General features: G+C 38.8%; 1 pseudogene; it reads right to left on the bottom strand.

The window, feature by feature from the left end:
• Positions 1-11,176, bottom strand: part of LOC149148301 (protein TOPLESS-RELATED PROTEIN 2-like) — a 48,195-nt pseudogene extending 37,019 nt beyond the window's left edge.
• Positions 11,177-15,282: the final 4,106 nt, after the last annotated feature.

Below are 15,282 nucleotides of genomic sequence, written 5' to 3'. Positions count from 1 at the left end.
CAAAACTGAACTCATAGCTAGCCTAAGATCATTCAAAAACAAAGATAAATCATAAAGAGAGAGCCCTCTCTGATTGCAGTTTGGCTAGAAGCTGTAATCCAAAGATTGGTTAGTGGTTACCCCGGCCGTATTCCCTTAGAGTCAAAGGGAAAAACCTGGGTGTTAACAAAAGGAAGGGGAACGAAACACCAGATTTTTCCACAGGTCAACCTTGGCAAACCGGGCTCATAATAGAATCTCCTAGATTAAGGATGAGGAAGGGCAACTACTCAGCACCCATGAAGAAATAGAAGCTGTATTAGTTCAACACTTTAGTGGGATTGCAAAGGAAACCATTTCAAACAGAGAGCCTTTCATTAAGGATCTAACAAGACATATACCAAGACTAGTGTCCAGAGAGGATAATTTCAACCTCAATAGGCTAGTAACTGAAGAGGAAATCAGTGAAGTCCTCAAGGAAATGCAGAATGGTAAAGCACCGGGTCCTGATGGTTTTAATGTGGATTTATTTAAAGCTTGCTGGAATATTGTTAAACAAGATATTCTGAATGTAGTAGAAGATTCCAGGAGGAATAGAACTATTCTGAAGGCACTCAACACCTCCTTCATTTCACTGATCCCTAAACAGGATAATGCCCTAACTCCTGATAAGTTTAGACCCATAGCATTGTGCAATGTGGTTTACAAGATTATATCCAAGGTTGTAGCTAACAGACTCAAACCTCTTCTCCCCTCTCTGGTTTCTGGGGAGCAATCTGGTTATGTGGAAGGTAGACAAATTCTCAATAACATCATTCAAGCACAGGAGGTGGTGCATTCACTGACTAGAAACAAGAAGGCTGTAATGATCATGCAGCTGGACCTAGAGAAAGCCTATGATAAGTTGAACTGGACCTATATCAGGAAGGTTCTTATTGCTTTTGGGTTTGATCATAATTGGGTTAGATGGGTCATGGCTTTGGTAACCTCTTCTAGCTTTTCAATTTTGGTGAATGGCTCTCCCTCCGAGATTTTTATTCCCTCAAGAGGCCTCAGGCAGGGAGATCCACTCTCTCCCTTTCTCTTTATACTCATGATGGAAGGACTTGGTAGATCGATTAAGCAGGCAAAAGCAGACGGAAAAATCAAGGGTCTTCAACTTTCTGAGAATGGACAGACTTTGACTCATCAACAATTTGTGGATGATACCATGTTGCAGGGAGTTCCTACAGTCAAAGAAGCTTTGGCATACAAACAACTTCTAATTGACTTTGGTTTGGCCATAGGTATGGAGGTTAATCTTTTCAAATCTAAAATCTTTTTCTTTAATACCGATATTGCTATTCAAAGGAATATCTCCAGAATTCTAGGCTTTCAAAGAGATTCTCTTCCTTCGAAATATTTGGGAGTCCCTCTTACCGCTAAACCTCTTCATAAGAGTATTTGGGAACCGGTGATTAATAAGATGCAGGATAAAATTAGGAATTGGACCATCAGATCTTTAAACTTCGCTGGTAGGTTGGTGCTTAGAAAGGTTGTTCTCCAATCTATCCTAGTTTTCATGCTTTCAACACTCCCTGCACCAAAAGGAGTCTTACAACAATTCAAAACCATTCAAAGAGACTTCCTCTGGGGTAAGGGGGAGAAAAAAAGGAAATGGGCCTTAGTTGCTTGGGAAAATATTTGCAAACCCAAAAATCAAGGAGGTCTGGGTTTGGATGATCCAGAGGTTCTAAGCAGGGCTTTAGGAGCTAAGTTATGGTGGAGATGGGTCAAAGAACCAAAGGCCTAGTGGGCTAGTATCTGGACAGAAAAATATGCCAGCACTTGGGATAATAATGATCATATAAGGATGTCTGGAAATATAAAGGGGTCATACATATGGAATAAGGCCTAGGAGAACAGAGGCTTAGTTCAAAAGAATAGCTTATGGGAAACCAAAGAGGGGGATCTTGCACTCTTTTGGGAAGATAAATGGCAACAAGAACCAATACTACTAAAAGAGGAATTTGTGGATCTCAAGAGAGAGACAGACATCATAGGGTTATCACAGGTCAAAGATTTTTGGGACCAAAACAATAATGCAAGTAAATGGAGAAAGTGGAGAAACATGATTTACAGGGAAGATAACCCCTTGAAAACTAAAGCTGAGGCTCTCATGCAGATACTGGAACAAAGGAAGATTTTAGTGACAGGGGGGCATAACCAATTGAGGTGGGGCAACAATAATGAGGGTACCTTTAATCTTAAGAAGGCAAAACGTAAACTCCTTGAGATGGATTCTCTTGCTCTGGATAAAATATGGCAAAATCTGTGGATGCATCAAGGCTAGATGAAGATTAAACTCTTCATGTGGCTTGTTTATCATAAGAGAATTCTAACTTGGGATATCATAAGGAAAAGGGGTGTTCTAGGGCCTTCCAGATGCCAACTCTGTGAAGCCCATGAAGAAACCATGGAACACCTCCTAAATAATTGTATCTTCATCTCTAGTTTGTGGGATTCTTTTGCCAACATCTTCCAAAAGAGTGATAGGGATAGAGAGTGCATCATCAACACCCTAACCAAGTGAAGGTGTAATTATTCAGATAATGAAATTCTTGGCTCAGCTTGGGCTCTTACGCCTAGCTTCATTATTTGGAATGTCTCAAAAGAAAGGAATAAGAGAATTTTCAAAAATGAGAAAAGATCCCTCCGATGTCTTTTGAAGCAGACCTTGACTCAACTTAAAGAGACGGTTGGCACCATAGTGCGAAATACCCCTAAAAATCCACCTTCAGAGGCTGACATGAGGATTATGGGACAGTTGGGAATGCAGGGGCTTATGTTGCAGGGCCTGAACAGAAAGGTTATGGTTTTGGATTCTAAGCAGGAATTCTGGCATCCTCCCCCTTTGGGCTTTCTGAAATATAACATAGACGGGGCTTCAAAAGGCAACCCAGGCAATGTAGGCTTTGGAGGGGTGTTAAGGGATGATACTGGTAATATCCTTTCCTTCTTCCATGGACATTTAGGTAGAGCTACAAATAACATGGCAGAATCCATGGCTATGGAGCAGTGCTTAGAACTCCTGGTGCAGGATAACCGGCAGAATGTGATTATCGAAGCAGACTCTGAGTTAATTATCAACACAGTGAAAAAAATTAGTTGGGGCTCGGAGTCGGAGAAGGTTTCGAAACACTGGAGATTGATCCAGGTCTTTCAAAGGATCCAGATCCACCTTAGAGGCCTACGCACAGTTAGTTTTAACCATGTGCGAAGGCAGGCCAACAAACTTGCTGATTTACTGGCTAATCAAGGAGTGAAGTGTACCATGAACAGGGTTGCGATGGGTGGGCACAGGTTGCCTCAGGATAGTCTCATGGATCAGTGCGACACACAAGTAGACGAGGATATGATGGTGTACCGCACCAAAACTATGGAAACTCTGTCCAACAATTTGGTTTAATTATGAGGTGTAAGTTTCTCCTTTTCTCGTTTTTTCTTACGTTGCTCAAAGGATTCTGCTACCAGAGTAGTTGGTTGGAGGGAAGAGGTAGTACGTCGCTCAGGCTCACTTTCGGTTGCAAAGGAGAAAGTGGTAGCTGCCGAAAACAGGTATCCAATGGCGACCAGAATATTCTTGATTCACTGTCTAAGGACACAAATCCACCAGATGAGTGGTTTCCGGTGTATCAAGGGCCTCTCGGGTGGGAAGTGGTTTTTAGAATTTGGGATCAATCACACTCTTCGGGCTACACGTGGCCGATGGGTGGTTTTGTTTTCTGCCCTTATTGCACGTTAACCAGCAGTACTTTTGCTCGGTGCAATATGATCCTTTGCCGTTGGATCAAGCCTAGTGGATCCACAGCTAAGATTCATCGTGCTTGTCAGTGGGGCCATAAGGTTAAAAGGCGGACTTCTAGGCGGCACAATATTCTCCTCTACCGTTGGATCAAGATGGGAGGATCGACGGTCAGGAATCTGCGCGCTTACTGGTGGGTCCAAACTGTTAATTGGCAAGAGTCTTGGCTTAGAGAGGTCCTCCTCTGCCGTGGGTTGGAGTTAGGAGTTCTGATGGTGGAGATTCACAGTGTTCTCCTCCTTTTCGGATTTGATGGGTTGATTTTGTGGGCTTAGTACTTTTTGCTGTTTAGGGTGGTGCAGTTTTGTGGGTAAGGGTCGAAGTTTTCACACTTTACTAATGACCCTTGGTTATCTAGAAAGTAGTTTTTGATTAAGATCCATGTTTCCATGTGGATGGTTGTATTCTATGTAAATATTTTTCTGATTTAATGATAACGAAGATACGACTCTTGCTTTAGCAAAAAAAAAAAAAAAGAATACCTCACCTCAAATGTCTTCATCTTGAACAAAGACACTTGACCACCAGAGGTTAGATATGCATTATTATCTGACAAAGCTATGCAGGAAAAAACTGCTTGTGGACCTATGTCACTAGTGTCATTTTTCATAAGCAACCCATCACGACGTTGCCACAACTGTGGTTGACAATTTGCTGTAGCCTGTCAAATAAATTACAAACGTTTACTCTACTTAAATGCATGGTAACAACGACAAGTAATCATTACAAGTGAATTTTGAGCAAATTATCCATGTAAAAGCTGACCTTGCCAGATGGATTCAAATCATTGTGTTGCCATTTCCATAGCTTAAACGTAGCATTGGTGTCCAAAGCTAAGAGTGAGGAACCTGAATATGTGTAATGTAATCTAACAATCTGTAATATGCAACCAAGAAAATCAATATGTAATCTGTTATTGCTATATGTAATATATATAATATGCAATATGTAATCTGTAACTGCAATATTTAACATGCAGTTCTGTGAGATAACGCCATTATGAGCATTTAACATATATAATATGCAATATGTAATCTGTAACTGCAATATTTAACATGCAGTTCTGTGAGATAACGCCATTATGAGCATTTAACATTCAATCTAGTACATAGAAGAGGAGAGCTTGCCTGTCCATTTGACACTGGACCCAGCAATATGATAGACCTACATTGCGCTGGATCTTTCACCTCAAAAAGTTTGCAGCTCTTCCTCTTGTCTACACCCTCATCTGGAAGCCTTTGTGCTACATCCACCGTCTGACTGCTATCGACACAATTGTGTTTTGAACATTACAGTTATATATTTAGTTAAAATAAGTAATACTTCAAAGCCATTTCACTTAAAACTGATTAACAAAGATTTCAAATTTCAACTAAATAATGTAAAAATATTGTAGAAGACTTGAACATAATACGTCTTCCAGTGGAATAGCTCACCAGCAATATTTCTTGCAAATTTTCCTTTGATTTTTCTGAAGAGATAGGAACAGGGCTAATTCCCTTTTCTACAATAATGGCATTTCGATGTGGACCCTGCAGTTCAAAGATCACTAAATTAAGTTGCATCCATGACTTTGATACACATTTTTAATTTCAACTGAGATAAACTCGATCACATATCCAAATTTTAAAAGGTTTAATAGTAATTTCCATCGAAAGTATCCTGTTACCGGCAAGCAACCCTCGACAGAAGTTGCTGAGAGCACAGTGACATTATCCATCTCCCAAAACTTAATTTGATATTCATCTCCAACTGCTAGAACCCTATTCTTTGTTGTAACAAACTTCAGCGGCTCTAAGGACTTGCTTTGAAGGCCAGAATACATCCGTTTGATTGATCCATCACTTTCATTCCACTCTCGTAAATATGATTCTCCATCTTTGTTTATATCACATGAGAAGAGTCTAATCCCAAACATGATAAATCAAATTAAATTACATCCTTATAAATTCTCTTCACAAAACATTGGAAATTAATTTTAGTTAGCTGATATCTTTGCTCTCCCATGAAACATCCTCATCTATATAAATTTAAATAAAATATCACATAATTACCGTGATCCATCATCACTATAAGCCATTGTAATGTGCCCATGCCTAGGTGCATCATAGTCAATTTGAGATCACAATTGATCAAACAACCAAGCTTTAATCTTGCCATCCAAAGATTTGGACAAAATGTACTACGATCATTGAGAGAAGATCATTAGAAATATGAGAATAGTTCATAGTGCATTTAATGCTAGCAATATCAAAATAATTCACATACTTCATCTATTGCTAGTTGAGTCTTCCTTAGTCTTACATGTGTTTCTAAACAAAAAATAATTTCAAGCATTACATCTATATATAAAAATTAGTTACTAGTAATCTTTGTACTATATAAATGTCTATTTATGAAATTTATTTTGTAATTAGTGTAAGCATTATATCTTTATGGAAAAAATAGTTGCTAATAATATCTGTACTACATAAATGCCAATTTGTGAAATTCATTTTCTAATTAGTGTAAGACTTCCAAAAATCAATTACCTGGATATTTTCTTTATCGTTAGCACAAATAGAATAAACAGGGGTTGTGTGACCTTCGAATGTGTATTTTTTATAACCTGTTTCTGTATGCCATACCTACAGAATAAACAATAAGTTTTTTCAACAAATGTTCAAGCTTATAAACATCCATGATATTACTTAAGGTCAAATGGACAATTTTTATAGCATCGAGTAATCATTAGAAACATATACATTAATGTAATGAAGTCAAGAATCATGTACCAAATTTACCTTAATGGTCATATCATCGCCACAAGTTACAACACATAGTTCTTTCTAAACAAGCAAAAAGGCAATGTCATTCACACCACCAATATGTGCATTAATCTGCAATGTTGTATTAATATCGTCATTATATCCATGTATCGCGTAAATAAATTGCAACACAATGCAATCCATTATTGAGCTTTAATATGGACCTGCAGTTGTTGCCTTAGCTCTCCAATGACAGTATAAAAATATACGTGAACAATATTCTTTGAAAATGCCACTCCTACAAGTGAGGTTATGTCAATGAACAATATATCCCATATCATTATTCCTAAAGAAATAATGGCTTTGTCTACATACACTATGAAGAAATTATTTTGAATATTAATATTTTTTGCTTGTATAGCAAATAAAAAAATTGTCATGAAATATAATTGACACATAGAAGGGAAATTTACATACCAACCAATGTTCCACTTGGACTCCACATACATTTGTTCACTCAGACAGTTGATTCTTTCAAAAGGGCCTCCTAATCAAATATAAGGAAAATGTGTCATCCAAATTTATGTGTCATTAAGAATCATATTTTAGTGGAAAACATGTGTTGTGGAAAAATAAATCATAAAATATGTTCCTTCATGCAAATCACTTAAAAAAATAAACACAAGATTCGTACCTTTCCCTCCATTATGCAACATGATGCATCCCAATATTTAAATGACCTGTGATTTAACTTTTTAGATGATCCCACTTCCCAAATTTCGATGTCCCCACCATCTGTTCCCACTGAAGATATCACCGAGTCGACCATGTTTAGAAATAATTTCTGCTTTAGATTAACAAATTAATTTGATGAGCTTTATAGAATGCACAATTCTCACTAATGAAATTGGACATTACCTAGTAGAATTGTTTGTTGTCGAGGATGAAAGTTCAAGCTTACTACATTTGAACCTTCGCTGAGGCTTCTCACAATTGTTTTAGGAGGATCAATTTCCAAGTAGATGTTAGAAAAGTGAGTTGGTCCTACACTTGTGACCTGCAAATAGGAAGAAATTTGAATTGAATAAAAAGGTTATTAACCTAAGGAATAATATGAAGAAGCCTCCCAAAACAATCATGAACATAAAGGTTAATAGCAATTGTGTTACACACCTCACCATGGTGACTAGTTTTGAAACGCTTCACAACATGTTCAGAATCAACAAGTTGATGCTTGTTTCTACTACTACTTGGTTAGGAGAGTCGCATAACCCCTTCCAGAAAAGAAAAGAAATTCATTTAGAATAGAATATTTGTGGTCAAACAATGTTTATTATTTATTTTCTTTTCAACCAACAAGAGCATAACTAGAGTTCAAATATTAAATACAATAGACTTCTTCTTACTATATCAATGACCTTGACCTTCTACTCAATAAGGAAATATATCGATCATTATATAATATTTATGGATTAATAGATTATCAAATAGTCAATACGCATTTAGAGGTGGTACAAAGGCAGAACTAGTAGTAGCTACTGCATCATGTGGTAAGTGACGATCGAGGTTCACACTCCATCTTGTAGGAGTAGTAGAAGTGTCGTTAAATCCAGGTTGAAATGGCTGCAACCAATCAAATAAAGAGTTTATTCAAACAATAATAGATATAGATTGAGATAAGTAAATGTTTCATTCATATTCAACAGGCAAAAAGAAAAAAAATAGACATTTAAGATACAAATAAAATTTGACTTACAGTGTGTGTAGCAATCGAAAGAAAATCCACCCCATTTTGAATTATCCTCGTAGGAGGATTATTTGGTGAAAGCGTAGTTTGTAGTCCAATCAGTGGCTCACATATATGATCAGTATATAATGTTTTGATATCAAGATTAGGGAGAGGATTTTTGCAAGCATGATGTTGTGAATGAAGACTGAACAATAGAAAATATGACGTCATTGTTAGAATTTATAAAATATCCAGGTAATGCATTCCTCCCTGTGGTAAGAAATGACTATAGAATCGAGTAGTAGTTTGATTGCACTAATTATTAACAACATATATGAAAAATCCTTGGAAAAAATGCATCCATCAAGAGGCTAGGCTTTTTCTAAAATTGTAACAATAGATATGCATTCTAGGTAAGTCCTAAACTCAATAATGACAATTTCTTATTGATGAATCAGGGAGAGAAGTAGAACCTTTGATTCATGAGAGTTTTAAGCCTAGAAGTTGGAACGATAGGAAACGTCAACTTGGGACGTATGACAGGGTTATCTTCTATAATTTTTTTAATGTTTAACCACTTCAAAGCCCGATGGTACATTGTAACCTCACTACATGTAACCAAATAATAAATTAAATCTTACAAAAAACAGATAATCGAGAATATTCAAGGAGGCAGTAAAAATAGTATAGGAAAACAATCACTACCTGAGATCGTCAACTGTAAGTAGTTGTGTTATATCTTTATAAAGTTGTGGATTGTAATCCTGGAATTGTTTAAGATCATTGTAAAGTATGTCAACGGCTTTAAACTGATCATTCCTGCAAAATGAGAAATATTTATAATCAATTGATCCAACATAATCAATGTCCTATAAACTTTGTCTTATTTTTACATGGAACCATAGAAAAGAGCCTTGAACATACATCTTATAAATTTAGAGATTTAAAAAAAGACAAATAAGCATAAACAACTTTACATTGAAAAACAAAAAAAAGAAAATTAAGAAAATATTCAACATCTAAAAAACCCTAATAAAGTGACCAATAACCCAATAAAATAATTGAAAATTACCATAGATTTCTAACTTATTTATTCTTTAAAATTTTGAAAAGTGAAAAAACCTCGATGATTACAATACTGCTATATTATAAGCTAAATTTGTCATACATTAATGAACACAAGACCCTAACCATATGAAAACCAAGATTAACCAATATGAAAAGTTTTAAGAACATTGAATTTTGACGAAGATAAAATAAATAAGCAAATAATATTGGAAAGAATGCACAAAAAGTTATTCAATGATTTGCCTACTAAACACCTGGGAAAGCAGTTCAATGATTTAGCTATTACACACCATGGAAATCGATAAACACTCAGATCTGGAAGACAACGGTTAAAAAACTAAGAATAGCATGGCCAAAGGTGTTATATCTATTAATCAGAAAATATGAACCGCTGATAAAGCCAAATACCCAAAAATTCAAAAAACCAGGAGGATTTAAATTTATAAGAAAAAATTGAAATGGGAAACTTGTTTTCAAAAACACGAAATTCTACAATGAAGAGTCACAAATATGAAAATGACAGAGCGCCGAGTGGTGAGCACAGTATGACGACCAATCAGGTATGTATTCACCGCTTTTCCATCCTATCCATGAACTACACTCTAAATATAGCTGTCTAGAATCTGGACCAGATGTTCCATGTCATTTTTCCCCATCTTTGCTTTCAAGACATCTGTTTGGCCATGGTTTTTGGAGTTTGTAGTCTCTCTATTGTTGGGCCTTTCTCCTTCTACCGTGCACTCTCATAGTCTTGCCACCCATACCCGTCCTAGCCTGGCCTTTGTTGTTCCTTTTATAACCTGTCAATCAGAATTGGGAAGTTTCTTGCTTCATGAACATATACCCTTTCTGGGTATGTATCTTTGTTATTATTGTCCTGATCGGTTCATGGTACTCGTTGCTCAACACTCGGAGAACGCTCGCGCCTCAGGTCAGTTGGTTTTTTTTAGTTTCAGCTTGCTATTTTAATGTTGTCCTCTGGCTTGCATATAAATTTTGAGGCATAGGCTCTTTTGAGTAGTAAGTTTATGACATTTCAGAGATTCAGGCTCTATTGGTTAGTGAGTGGATATCTATTTTCTCTTCCTGGGAGTTTCTGGTTACTTCCACGATATGCTCAATTCTGTTTTAGACTCATCCTTCTACCATCCTAGATCTCTCATGTATTGGTTTGCATCTACCTGCTGGTCTGGGATATCCAAATTCAAATTTGCGAATTATGTTGTCATATCCAAACCGTGTTCTGATTTCCACTTCAAAATTGGACCATGCTGGTGTATTTTTGAAGTATTTTGTTGATGTGTGGTTTGCCCTGGTATATCCTTCTGAGCTTCGATAGCTCTCTGGTTTTTCCGATGACAGAATTCAAATTTTTTGAATTTTCCGGGCGATTTGTTTGGCCTTGGTTTTCGGACCATTGGCTCATTTACATCCTCCATTAATTCCGCAGCCATTGTTCTCCCTTGTTTGATCTCCGTGGCCCATCCGTAAATTATCTTTCCTCGAGGGACGATCTCTCGTATCCAGTTCTCTGACTGAAGTGATGATCCTGGTGAATGAGCATTCAAAACTTCTTTCCTGCTTTTACTCACATCCTATATATGGCCTCTATTTAGTGTTTTTTAACATTTCTGGATTTCTCCATCGTACTGAAGCTGCGGGTTTTCTCACGTAATTCGTCCCATCCCATTATGCCATAAGATCTTTCTTCTATCTGCATATCCTTTTGGGATTCTCGCATTGACCTTTTGGAGTCTGTTCCTATCCCTTCATGGAGTTTCCCACTGACCAATCTGCTGAGTCAGCCATGGTACGTGCTACTATGGAGGCTGAAATATCTCGCGCCAGATCAGCTCCTCGGTTCGACTGGAAAGAATCGCTGGAGGCTGACATCATTCTCCCATCTCTTTCTCATTTTCCTCTAGGAGAAGAAGACTTGCCTATTAAGCAGCCTCATCATCATCATCGGCCTGTAAAGACCTCCCCTCCTCCATCGGCCTTAAACTTGGATGGTCCACTTTTAAATGACATAATTGTTAGTCTACAGAACCGGGCACTTGTTGGGAGATGGTTCTTCTCGTCTATGGAGGATTCACAAATTCGTTCATGGATTACAGCCAAGTGGACTCCACTTCTTGGTTACTCCCCTACCATTGTTCGCCTCATGAAAAATTGGTATAGTTTTCACTTTCTCTGGATTCGTCACCTAGAATTCATCTTTTCGAGACCCTGGGTGAAAGAGAGGAGTTTTTTAGCTCTACGCAGATGGTTTATCGGTTTTAATCCACTCCATTGCACGCCCCAGAATAATTACATCTAGCTTAAATTGCCTGGCTTGCCTCTGGAATTGTGGACCAAGGAATCTATGGAAAAGATTGGGAATGCTATCGGGCACTTCATTTATGTTGACCCTTGCTGTATTGGAGCCAAAGACAAGCGTGTGGCCTAGATTCTTATTGAAAAAGAATTCATGGGCGGTTTTCGTGAAACTATTGATCTTTCTTGGGAGCTATCAAAAATTCAGCAGCGTCTAGACTACTGGGGCGTGCCTTTCAGGTGTTCCATTTGTCATAATACCGGACACCTTTCCTCAAATTGTCCTCGTCGGATGAGCAGAAAACTGAAGAAGAAGGCTGTTAAAATCTCCTCCTCGTCTCATGACAGAGATTCTTCGGCCTTTGATTGGCCCTTCCCTCAGGAAATATTTTGGGCTCCTTTCAGTTTCGATGCCGCTTCTCCTCCCCAGATGGGCCAGGCCTTTGAACGATCTGCTAGCCTCCCACATTCTCGTTCTCTCTCTATGGGCCCTCCCAGCCAGTTTTCAATTTTGTCTGCTGATCGTCAGAGATCTTCGACTGTTTCTAAGACCCCTTCTCTGCCCCTAAACGACCCACCGGGTAAAGATACGAGCTTTTCCAATATTATGCCGCCTCTCGAACTGGACCTGGACCTCGAAATTCCCCTTCCTCCCACATCATCTAAACCCCCCAGTATCAACCCTGCGGCTGCCCCCATCTTATACATTTCTTCATCTCCCCAATCGCCCCCCTCCCACCCTCTTCCCATCCCGGAATCCTCGTCCCTCCCCCCTCCAGGGCGATTTTATGAGATTAGACCTCTTCCTCCCTTTAACGCTCCCTCTCCCATTATCCCATCTCAGGGACTGTTTATTGACTGCAAAGGAAAGGCGCCTATAATCCCTGTTTCTCCTCCACCTTCACCCCGATCCTCCCCTCAAAATTTTCTTGACCAAGAGATCGACCTCCTCCTCCAAAGAGCATCGCTAAATCTCCAGCCTCTTACTATTCACCACCCTTCCCATTCCCCCTCGCCCCACATTATCCCTTTATCTTCGGGGAACATTACCATCCGCCGAAAAGAGAATCGCTGCAGTAGGCATTTTCGGGGAAGGAGGGGAAGATGGGATTCGTCAAGCCAAGATCCTTCATTAATTGACATTCCTATGATTGAAGTTGCTGATGACATTTTTTTCTTCTCAAAATAGGCCTCTTAGAGCTTGTAGGCCTCATGAGGGTCCCAAATGATTGACATCTTGTCCATGAATATTTGGGGCCTTGGTGCTGAGCACAAATTTCTAGCCCTCAAACATCTTTTTCTCTCTTCGAAATCTAAAATGCTTCTCATTCAGGAAACCATGCACGATAGCTCTCAGACCATGTCATATTTCAGGCGAATGATGCCGGCATGGCATATGGTCGCTTCTAATGTTGAAGGCATGTCCGGGGGACTTACTGTCTTGTGGGATCCAAAGTGGATCACTGTTGCTGCTTTCTAGTGCTTTGCAGGAATCCTTGTTCTGGCTCATTTCCGGGGTTCCACAGACCCCTTCCACATTTTAAATATATATGCTCCATATAAAAGTCGATTTCCTTTCTGGAATCATTTGATTTCATCTGAACTCCTTGATATAGAATCTTTGATTACTGGCGGAGATTTTAACTACACTTTTTGTAATGATGAAATCTAGGGCAATGGCAGGAAACATGATCTGATAAGAAGGTTCATCAGGGAATCTATTTTTCAAAATGACTTCATTGATGTCCTGCCTACTGAACAAGGACCTACCTGGGACAACAGTTGATCAAACAGCTCCTACCTGGCGAAGAGGATAGACAAATTTATTTTCCATGAGCGACTGATAGGAAAATATGGACCTCCATCTATGAACATCATCCCGTCGTTCATATCCAATCATTGGCCCATTACCTTTTAGTGGAAAAATTATGGTTGCAGATTCGGATATCCCTTCAAGTTTAATCGTACGTGGTTGGCCAATGAAGAGTTCAATAAATTTATAAAGGATACTTCGATGCAATCTCCCAAGCTGGTTAAGGACTCTCCGTGACATTTTATAGATCGCTTGCAATCCCTTCGATTGGAGGTTAAAAAATGGAAAAAAAAAGGGCTGCCTCCAATAGAAAGGAGCTAAAAAACATATGCATTGATTAGAATGATTATCTCTACTTCTTAAAAATCCTTGCTTGATGTCTTACATCAGGAATCGGATTTGGGTGTTGGAAAAAAAAAAAACAGAAGATTCTAAAAGAAGAAGAAGTGTCGTGGAGGCTCAAAAGCCGCGCGTTATGGCTCAAAAACTGTGACCAAAACACCAAGTTCTTTCATAGGTATGCAAATAAGAGAAGGGAGACTAATGCTATTTGGGAGATCAAGGACGAGCATGGGAATTCTCTCTCCACATAGGATGCTATTTCTAAAGAGGCTTTGAAATTTTTCAAGAAGGCATATAGCGAGGATACTGCCTGCGACTTTGAGGATATATTATGGGGAATAGACCCATACCCCACCATGTTTGACGAAGGTCTAAATAATGCTCTCTTTGTTGCTGTTTCGGAAGAAGAGTTATTGGCTACAATGAAAACTTTCCAGAAAGACAAGTGCCCTAGGCCGAATGGATGGGCCATCGATTTCTTCATTCATTTCTATGACTTATTCAAGGAAGACATCCTCAAGTTGGTTGAGGAGTCAAGAACACAGGGCATCATCAGTCAAAAGATCTCCTCTACTTATATTTCCCTCATTCCAAAGAAGAAGATTTCTTCAACGTTCTCTGACTATCGGCCCATCTCACTATGCAACGTCTTATACAAGATCATATATAAGACTATTGTCATCCGCATCAGGAACACCCTATCTCTTCATCTGTCCACAGAACAACATGGGTTTCTTAAAGACAGAAATATCTCAGATGCGGTGGCCCTCACCCAAGAATGCTTACACTCAATGCATAGCAGAAATACTCAAGCGGCCCTCCTGAAGATCGACCTAAAAAAAGCATACGATTGTGTGAGCTGGGGTTTCATAAGATGTCTTTTGGCTAGGATTGGTCTTGACGTCAGGTGTACTCGGTGGATCATGGCATGTGTGGTGGATATAAATTTCGCAGTCTTTATCAACGGTGTCCTGTTGAGGGCCCCGAAGTCGGGTCGACAACAAGGGGGATACCCACCCGGTCCGGAACCTGGTTGGCGGCTCCTTGCCCATTTGGAGTAGCGGGTCCGACTGGGGGTAATGGGACCAGTTTCCCAATGTGAAGGGTGTGCGTGTGTGTGTAGAGTTTGATGGTATTAATCTAAAGGTTTCTCTAAACTAGTCTTAATTCTAACTGCTAAACTAACTCTATGCTAATGTAATCTAATGAAGAGAAACAATACATCTAGTCTACGCTAACCCGGGGTGTTTTCTTTTGTTACGCGATCTAGAAATATTTCAAACAAAAGCTGGTAATAAAGATCATTCAACTGTTATCAGAATATAAATCGATAAAGATAAACCATTCTGCATAAGAAGTTAGGCAGAGTAGCTGTGAACAACATATCGCGTAATCAGTTTTCTATATGTCAAGCATAAATAAATGACCCCACTGTACAGAAGTG

Source organism: Pinus tabuliformis, chromosome 9 (assembly GCF_031772625.1).
Source record: "Pinus tabuliformis cultivar Carrire ecotype Pingquan chromosome 9, CPIR1, whole genome shotgun sequence".
NCBI lineage: Eukaryota > Viridiplantae > Streptophyta > Pinopsida > Pinales > Pinaceae > Pinus > Pinus tabuliformis.
This window is presented reverse-complemented; position numbering and strand designations above follow the sequence as displayed.